Genomic DNA, 15,711 nt, shown 5'->3' on the forward strand with positions numbered 1-15,711 from the left:
ATGTTTTGTCCCCCTAAATTTCATGTTAACCATAATCCCCAGTATGATGGTATTAGGAGGTGGGTCTCCAGGAAGTGACTGGCTTATGAAGGTGGAGCTGCCATGATGGGATTAGTGCCCTCCCAGAAGAGACAGAGACCTTACTTCTCTGTCCCACATGAGGACACGATGAGAAGATGGCCATCCACAACCAGGAAGTGGGTCTTCACCAAGAACAGAATCAGCCAGTACCTCATCCTGGACTTCCCAGCCTCCGACGTGAGAAGTAAATGCCTGTTGTTTAAGGCACCCAGTGTGTGGCAATTTTATAGCAGCCTGAGCCGACGAAAATAGTAGAACCTCAAGATACTTCAAAATGAGGAGCTACCATGCAGCCATTAAAACTGATGATAATGGAGACTAAGGAAAAGTACAGAAAAGACTTATACAATATTAAGCTAAAAGAATAGAATATGGAACACAGACAGTGAAAAATGGAAAAAATATATAATACAGAAGATTGGTTGATGTCATTTGAAAATACGCAAAGTGAAAGAATTTATTTTGGGAAAAAAGAAGAGTTCTAATGAGTATAGTCTATTATTTTTGTTTACAAAAATTTAGTCTGTCTGTTTCTCTCTGTTTAGAAAGAAAAGCTGAGGAACACAAGTACATGATAGCAGCAGGTGAAATGATCAGAGATTTTTTTCTATTTGTGTTTTTCTGTGTTTGCCAATATCTTTCCCTTTTTCTCATCAGTTTGTATTGATTTTGAAATTAAGAAAAAGAAAATGATGAAGTGTATCCAGCACAAAGTTGACTACTTTCAGTCTGACTTAATGAACTAGTCCTTTGATGGTATTATTCAAGCTAAAGCAACTCTTGGGTATACCAAGTCTTGACTCAGTTGCTCTGGAAATAAAAAGAACAAGAAAATTTCCCAGAAAATAACTGGCAAAGGTGTCATGGACTTTAAAAGAGAAAATAAAATGGTCTATGATAACATTTAGTATATCAGTAATTGGTACCATTTATTGAATACTGCCAGATGCTGTAAGAAACGCCCTGCATACATCTGCCTTCCTCCCAACACCCATGCAAGGCAGGGTTCTCATCACCACTTTCCACCAGATGACCAGTGCTCCAGGTGATTGGTGAAAGTGCCTCCACCCAGTTCCTAACAGCAGAGCTGGGACTTGAACCCTGGGCACCTGTCGTCAAAGTCCAACCCCTTACTTCCCAGGCTGGGTGTGCCCAACCAAACATGGGGCAATTATTCAGAATGTAATGTCCTTGGCAAACATGTAGGAACTAAAAGGTGAGATGATTCTGTCTCATTAGATGGAAAAAACAGATCCTCCATGAATTCAGTAGCAGTGGAAGAGAGACACAGAAATACAGAGCTACAAAGATGAATTCTTTCCAACACTTAGTTCCTCTCCCAAAAATTCATTTATTTATTGCTCATTCATTTTATAAACAATACTTACTATGTGCTGAGCTAGAGCCTGAGGACACACCTTGATGAGACAGGCAGGAAGAGCTAGAGTGTGAAGCTGTATTCTTCCCAGATTTTACTTTTTTTTTTGTAATTGAAGTATGGTTGATTTACAATGTTGTGTTAATTTCTGCTGTATAGCAAAGTGATTCAGTTATACATATATATACACACATTCTTTTTTAAAATTCTTTTCCATTATGGTTTATCACAGGATATTGAATATAGTTCCCTGTGCTATACAGTAGGACCTTGTTGTTTATCCCAGATCTTACTTTTTTTTTTTAAAGAAGACTGGGTTTTAAATTTTTATTAATTTATTTATTTTGGCTGTGACGTGCGGCATGGTATCTTAGTTCCCCGACCAGGGATCAAACCTGTGCCCCCTGCAGTGGAAGTGCGGAGTCTTAACCACTGGACCACCAGGGAAGTCCAGATTTTACTTTTAAACATCTACAACAAATGCCACGCTCGAGAGACTTGGGATGGTCAACAGACACTGACCTGGTCAAGAAAGATGAACCATCCTTCTGAGGAAACAAAAATCACAGAAGTAAGACAGTTCCTTTATTTAATACTCACATAATATAAAAAGGTGCAATCTGAAGATATAAAAAGAAATAGTCATACTCTGATCTCTGGGGAGGTGATTGTGGGCTGGGCCCACTGAGGGCTGGGCCAACCTCTGTCACTGCAATCCTGCTTCCAGGGAAGTGACTAATGGAATAATTCTATACATTTAAAAAGCAGTATGCAGGGACTTCCCTGGTGGTGCAGTGGTTAAGAATCCACCTGCCAATGCAGGGGACACGGACGGGTTCGAGCCCTGGTCTGGGAAGATCCCACATGCCGCGGAGGAACTAAGCCCGTGCGCCACAACTACTGAGCCTGTGCTCTAGAGCCCACGAGCCACAACTACTGAGGCTGCGTGCTGCAACTACTGAAGCCCACACGCCTAGAGCCTGTGCTCTGCAACAAGAGAAGCCCCTGCTCGCCGCAACTAGCAAAAGCTCATGCGCAGCAACGAAGACCCAACACAGCTAAAAATAAATAAATTTATTTTAAAAAAGCACTATGCAGGAAAACAAAAGGAAACATGCATAAAGATGCTGATTTCTGCATGGCTTAGTATAGCAAAGAATGGTGGTTTTGTAAATTATTAAATGCATTAAAATGCTTATCACATCGAGCACATGGAGGGACCCCACAACACAGGAAACTGACCGGAAGGAAAGACCCCAGATGATAACTTTGGTTTTTCTCATGTGATGGAATTTGAGGTTATCTTTTCCCCATTTCCTCTATTTTCCAGTTATTTCTCTGTTACTGCTATAATGGAAAAATAGTTTTTTAAAATACACCTTTCAGATTAACAACGTGAAATTTCTAACTAAATCCAAATTCCTCTGGGCAAAGATGGACACAAGGAAAGAAGAAAATATCTCAATCCAGAGGGAACTTTAGGATGAGGCACCAAGATTTTTCCAGTCGTGTCTTTTACTGAGAACTGTGAACCATGCTAACACACGTGGCAACAGAAATAGAACTGTACTAAAATGAGAAGACTTGGGTTCAAGTCCCAGTCTATTGCTCAACAGCTGCATGGTCTTGGCAAGTATTTGAGATGTCTGAATCTTGTCATCTTCTTGTGAAAAACAGAAACGAAACAAAATCCCCAAACAAAAAATGACACATATAACAATGCTGAAAAATGCATGCTCCCCAAAATAAAAGGACTGGCACACAAATGGGGGTTATTTCCATAATGCCTGTCCCCTTCCCCCCAACTCCAGGCAACTGTGAGGCACTGACACTGCACCCCCACTTTCTCTGTGGACCTCAGGCTCCCTCAGCCTTCACTCTTGTGTCTCTCCCTCCTGGAAGGAGCCCCACCCCTTCCCTGCTTCCAGGCCCAGTATGGATGCTACCCCCCAGGGAGCCCTGGGGCCCTTCCCATGGGCTTCCTTCTCCTCCCTCTGTCTGCACCTGGCCTGACTGGGACCACCCCTGTTGTGAGGATCTGTCTGCCTCCCTTCTGCTTGGTGGTGCCGGCAAGCTGGGCCTGCAGATACTCAGTCAGCATCGTGTGTCCCTAGCACTGTGCCATGCACATAGTAGGTGCTCATTAACAACTTCTTGGATTCAACTCACTGGGCTTCCAGAGCTCTCTGTGTGTCAGTGAGGGAGGGGTTCACTCTAATCTTGCCCATCTGCAATATCATTCAGGATGGCCACAGGGCACAGAATTCTCCTGGTAAAAGAGAAGGACACCTTCAGGCCCTTCTGGATTTTCCTTTCCACCAATTCTTCTTTAAATGCTTGATAAAATTCACCAGTGAAGTCATTTGGGCCTGGCTTTTCTTTGTGGCGCATTTTTAAAATTATTAATTCAATCTCTCTACTTGTTATAAGTCTGTACAGATTTCCTATTCTTTCTTGAGTCAGTTTAGGTAGTTTGTGTCTTTCTAAGGATTTATCCACCTCATTTAAGGTACTGAATTTGTTGGTGTACAACTGTCCATAGTATTCTCTTATAATTATTTTTTATTTATGTACAGTTGACAGTGATGTCCCCTTTTCATTCCTGATCTTAGTAATCTGAGCCTTGTCGCTTATTTTTCTTGGTCATTCTAAGTGAAAATTTGTAAATATTTTTTTCAAAGAACCAACTTTTGGTAGATTTCTCTGATTTTCTCTATTGTTTTTCTAGTCTCTATTTCATTTATTTCTGCTCTAATCTTTGTTCTTCCCTCTGCTTGCTGTGGGTTTAATCTGTTCCTTCTTTTCTAGTTTCTTAAGATGGAAGGTTAGGATATTGATTTGAGATCTTCTTTTTTAATATAGGTGGGTATAGCTATAAATTTCCTTCTAAGCACTGCTTTACCTGCATCCTCTAAGTTTTAGCATGTTGTGTTTTGTTTTCATTCATATCAATGTGTGCTCTAATTTCCCTTGTGATTTCTTCTTTAACTCACTGGTTATTTAGGAGCATGTTGTTTCATTTCCACATATTTGTGAATTTCCCAAATTTCCTTCTGTTATTGATTTCTAATTTTATACCACTGTGGTCAGAGAACATATTTTGTTTTATTTCAATCCTTTTAAATTTATTGAGGCTTGCTTTATGGACAAACACAATTTAAACACATAAAGAAAAATCTCCACAAAACTCTATGTGTCCTAAAACACACAAACTAGATAAAAGGACAAATGACAAATGAGAAAGGAAAATTAGAATGACCAATTAGAAAAGAAAACCCTATATTACAGACAAAGGGTTAATATGATGAAAGAAGCATGCTCTTACATTGCTGGAGGGAATACAAAATTGCACAGCCTCCATGGAGGGGAATTACCAATACCTAGCAAAATTACATCTGCATTTTCCCTCAGCCCAACACTCTGTATTTTAGACATTTATGCCAAAGATACAACAGCAAAAATGCAAAATGATGTCTACACAAGATTATTTATTGCATCATTATTGCAGGGGAAACAATCTAGATGTCCATCTATAGAGAACTGGCTACAGAAACTATGGGACTTCTGTAATCAGAGTCCTCTGCGAAGGTAAGAAGGAAAGAGAAAGAGTTCTATATACTGGGGCATCATCTCCTACTGTTTTGTGATTCTCAGGGCAGCTCCCATTACCTCCCCCCTGGATGGGACACACAACATCCCAGCCCCCAATGACCCTGTGTGCTGGGTCTGCTCACCCCATCCTAGAGCTGGGAAGGCAGAGGCTCAGCTGAGGGCAAATGAGGAGCCTGAATTATGACCCAAAGTGGCAGCTCTGGCACAGTGCAGAAGAACAAGTGCAGCACTTGTGGTTCCTGAAAGAGGGAGAGGCCCACGCCCTGTACTTATGGGTAACTGCCAAGGATTCTCCCCATGCCCGTCCATAATCTCCATGCATCCTTAAGTACTGACGGTGAGGAGAAAACCTGCAAGGAGGTGTCCTGCCTCTATCTCCTCATTCTCCTAGGCAGAGTGCACTTTTCTGGTGCAGGGCGGTCAGGGCAGGCTGCTGAGGCATCTGCACTGGAAAGAGCAGAAGCAGGGCAGACAGACAGACATACACTCACCAAGACAAGACAGGTTGGCTTTGGGGGAAATACCTGGAGGTCTCTTGAGAATACAAGATTAGAGATTGAGAATAGAGACTGCATTCTGTGAACTTCTGGGAAAGATCTGGGCAAACGAGTTCAGAGGCTTAGCTGTATGCTTTAAATGGAATTCCCTGTGGATGTCCTGTTGAGAAACTTCAGTAAAGATTTAAACTTCTTTTTGATTTTGTTTTAAGATTCCAGGCTGGAGTTTCCTTGGAATACAGAGGTTATGAGTGATTTCCCTGAATCTCACATATATATTCATTTCTCCTCTTCTACCTTTTTAACAAATGGAATATACTATGATTATGTTCTATAACTTGCTTCCCTCACTTAAAAGTTCTGTGTCGGCACATGGAGATCCATCATACCTGTTTTCATGGTAGCCCTTTGTCCTCATTGATGGACATTTAGGGCATGTCTAGTTCTGTGTAATCCCCTTCACTGCTGTGCTGAACATCCCTACCTGTGCATTTCTCACCTGAACTGTATCTCCAGGTTAAATTCCTAGCAGTGGAAGGAGCAGAGGATATAGTCAGCCTTGATTTTTATAAAGATTGCCAATTTGCTTTTCCAAAAGTTGCATCAATTATATCCTTACTTAATTATCAACTCAATATTAGTTTAAAATAAAATATGAAAAACAGCATAAGTTATATCTTTGCTGCCTTAAATAATATCAAACTTCCTGATTGTTTCCAATCTGCAAAGCAAAATAACATATCTCATAATTGGTTCTGGTTTCCATTTCTTTCCATATGAATGACATTCGGCATATTTTCATGTTTACCCATCATCTATCTTTTTCAATGAACTAAACTCTATTTTTTGGTTCATTTGAAAATTGTAATATTCTTTCTATCATTGATTTGCCAGTGCTCTTTGTGGTATATGTTGAAGATAGTTTTTACCTATTTGTTGGTTGTCACTTGAGAGGCTTTTCTACAGAATAGTTCTAACTGTTATGTAATCATTGTATTAATCTTCTCCTTTATGATATCTGGGTTTTGTGCTGTGCTTAGGAAAAAGTCCCTCTCCCTCCAAAATTATTTTAATTTATCATTTTCATAGACTTTTAATGGTGTTCATTTTTATGTTTAAATATTTGATTCATCTGAAATTGATTTTGGTGTGGAAGTGAGAAAGCAATATGTTATTTTTGTCCTATTGCCAAGTAAACTTTCTTTTCTGGACTAATTTGAAATCCTAAATAGTAAAGCAAAAGCAATGTGCATTTGGACCTATTTTTTTTTTTTGGCCGCGAGGCATGTGGGATCTTAGCTCCCCAACCGGGGATCAAACCTGCATTGGAAGGTGAAGCCTTAACAACTGGACCACCAGGGAAGTCCCATTTTGGCTTATTTTTGAGTTGCTACTCTGTCCCATTGCTTTCCCTGTCCTTTCCATTTCTACTCTCCAACACATTTCATTACTATGGCATTGTAATAATTCTAACATATGATGGAACTACTCTGCCCTCCTCTCAACTGACCTCCTCCTCATTTGAATCTTCTTGGCTATTCTTATATGCTTATTTTTCTAGGTAGAATTTATTATTCTTTGTTCATGTTCTAAAAAGAAATCCTGTTTGTATTTTAACTGCAAGTGCACTGAATTATAAAATCAACATGTAGAGAACTGACATATTTACAATGTTGTCTTCCTATACAAGAGGACTATTTGTCATTTTTAAAATTGAAGTACAGCTGACTTACAATATTATATTAGTTTCAGGTGTACAATAATAGTGATTCGAGATTTTTATAGATTATACTCCATTTAAAGTTATTATAAAATATTGGTTATATTCCCTGTGCTGTACATTACACTCTTGTATCTTATTTATTTTATACCTAGTAGTTCATACTTCTTCCTCCCCTTCCTTGATCTTGTCTCCCCCCACATTCTCCCCTCTGGTAACCACTAGCTTGTTCTCTGTAGCTGTGAGTCTGTTTCTATCTTCTTATATTCACTTGTTTGTTTTATTTTTTTAGATTCCACATATAAGTGAAAACATACAGTATTTGTCTTTCTCTGTCTGACTTATTTCACTTAGCATAATACCCTCCGGGTCCATCCATGTTGTTGTAAATTGCAAAATTTCATTCTTTTTTATGGGTGAGTAATATTCCATTGTACATATATACCACATCTTCTTTATCCATTCATCTATTGATGGACACTTAAGCTGCTTTCATATCTTGGCTATTGTAAATAATGCTACTGTGAACATTGGGGTGCATATATCTTTTTGAATTAATGTTTTCATTTTCTTTGGATATGAACCCAGGAGTGGAATGGCTGGATCATATAGTAGTTCTATTTTTAATTTTTTGAGGAACCTGTATACTGTTTTCCATAGTGTTTGCACCAATTTACATTCTCACCAACAGTGCACAAGTGTTCCCTTTTCTCCACATCCTTGCCAATATTTGTTATTTGTAGACATTTTGATGATTTGATGATAGCCATTCTGAGAGGTATAAGGTAGTATCTCATCGTGGTTTTGATTTGCATTTCCCTGATGATTAGTGATGTTGAGCATCTTTTCATGTGCCTGTTGGCTATCTGTATGTCTTCTTTGGAAAAATGCCTATTTAGGTCCTCTGCCCATTTTTTAATCAGGTTTTTTTTTTTATAGTGAGTTGTATGAGTTCTTTATATATTTTGGATATTTACCCCTTATCAGATTTACTTAAATATTCTTAAAGTTTCCTTCATACGATCCTGTATATTTATCATGAATTCCCCTAGACAGTGTACATTTAATTTATATTAATTCAATAATTAAGAAAAAAGCAAAACATTTCTACTTATAGCCCCTTGGACATTCAAAGTTCTCATTTCAGTTCTTCTGGGCTTGTAAATTGATCTGGATAGGGCATCTAGTTACCCACTAGATACAATGTCAATGTGAAGAGCTCCAAGGAAAGATAAGGAAAGATCAATGAAGTCCTAGAGGTTGATAAGCAAAAGATATGAAGAGAGAGTTCAAAAAAAGTAAATATAACCAGCTCTTACACACACTAAAACATGCCTAAGCCTCACTTATCATAAGAGAAATGCATATTAAAACTATACTGAGACACCATTTTTCACACATCAGATTAGGAAAAAACAAAAATTTGATAACAAACACTGTTGTCAGGCCTATAGGGAAACAGGCAAGCACATACATTGTGGAGGTTGGGTGTAAACAGGAAAAACTCCCATGGAGGGTGATTTGGCACTATCTGGCAGATTTTCAGAAGCATATGTCCTTTGACCCATCACTTTGAGAATTTATTGCGTAGATATGCTTGTATACATGTGAAAAGACATCACAGCATTTTTTGTTGTAACAAAATATTAAGAATAGCCCAAATGTCCAGTAAAGGAGACTGCTTACATAAACTGAGGTACAACACAATAGAATTCTGTGCATTTGTCAAAAGAATGATGATGATGATAGCACGAATGTGTGAAAGAAACAGGCAAGGTACAGAATGGTGTGTGTGATCAGCTATACATTGTATAAAAGAGGGAAAATAAGAATCTATATTTGTTTTGCTTGTATACACATAAAGACATTCTGTAGGGATGTAAAAATCAAAGAATGGTTTTTGAGCTGTGTGACTATATTCAAACAACTAAAGTTTTAAGATCTTGGCAAGGAAAAATACATGAAGTCATTTGCTCTGCCTTTTCCTCTGCATGTCTTCAGGCAGAGATACACACCCTTGAGTTCAAACAACAAAAATTGACTCCAGCTGATTTGCCTCAAAACAGGGACTGCCATCTGCCTTCTAAATCCCAAAGCAGGCAAACCAAAAAAAGCAACAAGCCAGGATCAGGGGTCCTCTGTAGCTCGCAGAGTTATGAGTTGATGTATTTAACTCTTAGATTTGAAGGGAAGCCCTTGGGTGATTACAACGTGGCCGCTGAAAAGTTAAAAGCAAACACCACAAATGTATCTGCATAAAGGATAATGCTTAACAGAAGCAAACGCCTGCAGCCTCACCCCTTTGCCCTGAGACAAAAACGCAGAGAAGATCTTCAGTCTGAGCAAGAGTTTACATTCCTGGGTGCCGCACTCCTCTGCGGCTGGGTTTGTAGCCTGTGGCTGAGTTGGACCAGACCGCTCTGTGATTGCCACATTCACAGCTATTTTCCTCTATGGAAATGCCCACTCACATAGTACAAACTTCTTCAGTTAATACAAACCCTGGCCAGACAACAATATGGCCCTTTGTTTTTATGAGTGATATTCTGATCATTAAAGCAAGAAGCTCCATGATTCCTCAGAAACCGCAAACATCCCAAGAATGCCTGGGTTCTGCTACTGTGGCCCTTTGCCCACCGAAACCTGACTCAGCCGTCACTATTTCTCGATGAGTTCAAGGCACTCCTTATGGACAGTTTTCAGCTGAACATTTAAAAGATACTCATGAGTATTAGAACTTCAAGCTTTAGTAGGAAACAAACAGATTTTGCTAATCTGGTCCAAAAAAGCATTCTGAAGATAAGGCAAGGAAAGATTTTGACTTTAATGAAAACATTTTCAATTAAAATTTAAACAGTTTTAATTAAAACAATTTTGATGATTAGATTAGGGGTCATCACATTTCAGTGATAGACACATTCGAAAATGAGGACTGGACACGTTGTAAATTCCATGCTTTCTATGGCTTCAAGCCCAATAAAATCAAAGGCCTCCCATTTTTAAGGACCTCCCCATTTTTATCAGTGTAATATTATTATCAGTTTCAGTTAACAGAACTAGAGTCCAGGTGAGGCTACATAATTTACTGAGTAACTACCAAGCATGCACACTTCGCATGGTGCTAAGCATTCTGCAAACAGATTCTAACCATTTCTGTGTTACAGATGAGGACTGGGGTGCAGAGGGACCAGGATTTGAACCCAGCTCCTTCCGACTGCAAAGTCCACATCCTTGACACCATCACTCAGTTTCTCCTGCAAATTGCACACCTCAGAGATGCCAAGGAGATGCTGGGAGATAGGATGCAGACAGCAGGCTGAGATAGGATCCAGACAGGAGGCTGAGCCCTGGCTGTAGCCACAACCTCCTGCCCCAAGTCCTTAAAAGTTATTTATATATATATAAATATATATATATATATATACACCAAACTCAACAAGCCATGTGAACACAGAAAACAAGAAGGAGACCTAATAGGTCCAGAAACCATCGTGCATGAGGTAGGCAAGGTTCAGGAGTGCTCCAAGGCTGCCTGGAGAGCATAGGGGAAGCAAGGCCCCTAGAGCCACCAGCAGGGGGACTGCTCGGAGGGGAAACTCACAGTAAGCCTTTCTCCAGCCTGCGCCAGGCAGTGGGGGGAAGAGGTTTCTGCCCCCTGTGCACTAGAGAGGAAGTGTGGAACTTTAGGTGGTGGGTGACATTCAGGCAGCTCGTGGAGCCCCCCACCCAGAAGACATACTCTGGGTGCACCCCCAGGACAGTCCACTGCAGTCTCCCTGCCCCCCTATCTGCAGGCTGCGTTGACCAAAACTGCGTTCACAGACAGCTATGGGGAATCCCAAACACAAAGATCAACATCCAACCATGTACCCACAAACATTTGAGGAAGATGAATGCCATAAAGGAGAAGCACCCAATTCCGATAACAGAGCCTGCAAGCAGGGCAGGAAGAGACCCCTCCCCACCCCCAACCCTACACACAGAAAGTGAAGCTAAATTGAGTTCTCTGCTTATTTAGCCAAGGACCCAGTGCCACTGGGAGCATGTTGACCCCCCCAGGGCAGGAGAGGATGAGGCATATCCCACCGCAGTTCCCCTTTGGGCCTCAGAGTCCCCAAGGGGAAGTCAGCAGTTGACAGTGACAATGCTTAGGCAAGGTAGGGTCTTTCCAGATCTGAGAGCCTGTATCTCTTGCTGCACCCTTACATTACTGTTCAGTGGGAAAACCTACACAAATAACCCAGTCACCGAGATAAGGGAGTGTGGACAAACTCTGGACTCTTTGGTTGATGATTAACTTGCTATCAGCAACCACTACTCTCATCTGGGAGGAAAAGACCGAGTCAGTGCCTGAGCCCCCCTAAGCAGGATCTCGGGTTCTGGCTTTCCAGAATCTCGGGGTCCCATCTCCATCTAGTACCAGTGTTAGTAAAGCAAGAACAAGACCTTAGAATAAATATGACTAACGTCTTGGAGAGATACAAGAGGACGCAGCATCCATACACAAGAATTGACTGAAAAGCTAGGAGATTAAAACAAAAGAGTTGATCTGTAAAACACAGTAAGTGGGTGGCAGAGTATAATGGAGAGAGCTAGAGGACAAATCAGCAACGTGGAAAACCAAGCAGAGGGTGCAGCAGCAAGACACAAAGAAGTTAAAGTACAGACAAAAAAATTAAAGAGACATGGAAGATGATCCTTGATGTTTTTCAAAACGTGTCTAATAAGAATTCCAGAACCATGTACTCAAATAAATAAGAAACATTCTCAAGTTGAAAAAAAGATGGGTTCTCAGAAGTTAGAGCATACTACTCAAGAAGTTGAAGAGGGGAGGAGTAAATTTAGGAAAAAGAAGAAAATAAAGATAAAAGCAAAAATTAATTAAATAGAGGGACTTCCCTGGTGGTCCAGTGGTTAAGACTCTGTGTTCCCTGGAGAGGGTGTGGAGAAAAGGGAACCCTCTTGCACTGTTGGTGGGAATGTAAATTGATACAGCAACTATGGAGAACAGTATGGAGGTTCCTTAAAAAACTAAAAATAGAACTACCATATGACCCTGAAATCCCACTACTGGGCATATACGAGAAAACCATAATTCAAAAAGAATCATGTACCACAAAGTTCATTGCAGCACTATTTACAATAGCCAGGATATGGAAGCAACCTAAGGGTCCATTAACAGATGAATGGATAAAGAAGATGTGGCATATATATACAATGGAATATTACTCAGCCATAAAAAGAAACAAAATTGAGCTATTTGTAATGAGGTGGCTAGACCTAGAGTCTGTCATACAGAGTGAAGTAAGTCAGAAAGAGAGAGACAAATACCGTATGGTAACGCATATATATGGAATCTAAAAAAAAAAAAAGGTTCTGAAGAACCTAGGGTCAGGACAGGAATAAAGATGAAGACGTAGAGAATGGACTTGAGGACATGGGGGGGGGAAGGGTAAGCTGGGACAAAGTGAGAGAGTGGCATTGACATATATACACTACCAAATGTTTAATATATAGCTAGTGGGAAGCAGCCACATAGCACAGGGAGATCAGCTCCGTGCTTTGTGACCACCTAGAGGGGTGGAATAGAGAGGGTGGGAGGGAGACACAAGAGGGAGGGGGTATGGAGATATATGTATACATATAGTTGATTCACTTTGTTATACAGCAGAAACTAACACAACATTGTAAAGCAATTATACTCCAATAAAGATGTTAAAAAAAAAAAGAATTAACGTTCTGAGACTTACAGAAGCTTTCTAATATAATAAACCACTCCAATGTTAAACTTAAAAAAAAAAAGACTGCGTTCCCAATGTAGGGGGCCCGGGTTCCATCCCTGGTCAGGGAACTAGATCCCGCATGCCGCAACTAAGAGCCCGTATGCCACAACAAAGATCCCCCAGGTGGCAAGGAAGATCCCACATCCTGCAACTAAGACATGGCACAGCCAAAAAAAAAAAAAATTAATTAAATAGAAACCAAAGAGTTTTTGTCCGCCATCTTGGTGTGTGTGGTTAACTCTGTTCCTCACCCTGTCCTCTCCCAAGACTTTCAGGATCAAGCGATTCCTGGCCAAGAAACAGAAGCAGAATCGTCTTATTCTCCAGTGGATTCAGATGAAAATGTAATAAAATCAGGTACAACTCCAAGAGAAGACATTGGAGAAGACCCAATCTGGGTCTATAAGGAATCACACATGAAATGGCATGCGTATTTTTGCTGTATCAAGGTCATGTGCATCTTAACCATATCACTCTGAAAACCACTACTATTTGGACAGCTGGATGTGTTTTATTGGGAAAATAATTTTCCTCTTTGTTTCTATGTTTCTGCACTAGTGGGTTGGCTCAGGAATAAATGTGAGATCTTTCGTTGGAAAAAAATAAATAGAAAGCAAAGACACTAAAAAAAGCAACAACAAAACCCAAAGCTGCTTCTTTCAAAGGACTCATGAAACAATCTTATTGACAGATTGATCAAAAAAATAAGAAACGAGGGTGGGGGTAGCAAAAGTACGGACAATATCTGGAATGAGAAAGGAGACAAAAATATACACTAGAGAATTAAATCATGAGAGATGGCAGGTCTGGGACAGGAACTGGACCACAGGAGCCTGGAATATCTTGTCACATCAGAAAGCAGGATGTTATCAAAGACTCCTGGGGTTATGTCAAAAGATAGAGAAACCAACCCAAAGGGGCTTCAGCTGGCAAAAGATGAATAATTTTAGCATCAGAAATAAAAAAGTAAAAATTCATGAATGAGCAATAATATTAAAAGGACACACTTTATCGGTCACCTTTGAAAGATGCTAGGGAATTGATCCATTTTCAGAAAATGAAATAATTAAAATAAGGGAAAGATTCATTCATCCTGACTTTCACATACAAACCGTATCTCAAGGTACCACAGAGTTGATGGGAGAAAGTCTTTCTTTAGAGATACATTTCAGCTAGATGAAGAAAGAATGGTAGACTTAAAATATCACCACTTCACAACCCCAAAGAAATAACTGATATAAAGCAATGATTGATGACTGATAAAATCATTAGGTGAAAAGCTGAAAAACCATTACAACCTTTATGATGAAGTATCATGCTGACAACACCAAAATTACTGAAAAATTTGAACAGCAAAGACAGACAATTAGACATCATTTGACTCCTGTGGTGAAACAATAGGAAATACACAACACTAGTTATTTAGTGTTCTTGCCAAGTCTTACTGAATGTAATCAAGCCTCTGGATCTATGGAAGCACAGAGGAGCACCACACTGGATGCAATCACCAAAATCCAGACTGTGGGAAACTACAAAGGATAAGCAATGTGGTTTTATCAACAATTAAATTGCAAGGAAAAAGGAAGTGAGGGAGAAAGGTAGAAATTAAGAGACTCAGTAACAAACCTGATTCAAGTCAACCATTGATAAAAATAAATTATGAGACAATCAAGGGCATTAGAATGCTGACTAGATATCTGATGTTATTAAGCCCATATTTTTTATTTTAAAAAATGTATACAAAATGTACTGAGTTGGACTTTTTTAAACACTTCTTAACATATGACGTTTGGAATTGGGTTCTAAATAATCTAGAGAGAAATGGAAGGGAATATGAATAGATCAAGATTGGCTATGTGTGGTAATTGCTAAAGTTGGGGCAATGGATACAGAGAGGTCCATTACAGTATTCTCTCACTTTTATGATGCGTTCAAAATTTTCCATAATATAAAAGATGGAAAAAAAAACTGAGATAAAAACATAACAATTTCAAAATTCTGCCTAGGCTAAAGATTTATGAAAAGAAAAAAGCCATTTTGAATCTAGGCCTAAGAAACTGATTTCTGAGGGAAAAAAAGAGAGAGGAAACTATTTTCTCTGATTCTTTGGAAGAAAGGAGAACTGGAAAACTAGGGACCAGAGTGGGAGGGAATACTTTTCACTGTATTCCCTTTTGTACTTTTGAATTTTATATCGAGTATATGATGTATCTATGAAAACTAAATGATGTCATCTAAAAACATATTTTAAATCCTGAAGCCACTAGGAACTTTATGCTAATACACTTGAAAATCTAGATTAAATGGGTGACTATCTAGAAAAATGTATTCACAAAATTAACTCAAGAAGAAATGGAAAATTTAAATAAACCTACAGTCTTTAATGAAATGGAATCAATAATGTAAAAGTCTACCCATAAAAAAGCACCAGGCCTAGACGGTTTTATAGGTAAAAGGTTTTATCCAGCTTCTTGGAAAATAAAGCTCTTATACAGTACAAACTTAGTGTTGATTAAAAAATTAAATTACAAAAAGATTGGCACAGTATGAAAATATTTATTTTAAAATCTTAAATATGGAGACTGTTCTGAAAAGAGCAGGACTGCCCAAACGTGACTCTGGTTGCCACTCCTCAAACCT

The 15,711-nt window shown here is 39.3% G+C and overlaps 1 protein-coding gene and 1 pseudogene across 2 annotated transcripts in view; one reads left to right on the forward strand and one right to left on the reverse strand.

The window, feature by feature from the left end:
• Positions 1-15,711, reverse strand: part of LRRK1 (leucine rich repeat kinase 1) — a 166,792-nt gene that overhangs the window by 135,095 nt on the left and 15,986 nt on the right. The window lies entirely within an intron of this gene.
• LOC132513321 (large ribosomal subunit protein eL39-like) lies at positions 169-13,477 on the forward strand (annotated as a pseudogene).

This window comes from Lagenorhynchus albirostris, chromosome 1 (assembly GCF_949774975.1).
Source record: "Lagenorhynchus albirostris chromosome 1, mLagAlb1.1, whole genome shotgun sequence".
NCBI classification, from domain to species: domain Eukaryota; kingdom Metazoa; phylum Chordata; class Mammalia; order Artiodactyla; family Delphinidae; genus Lagenorhynchus; species Lagenorhynchus albirostris.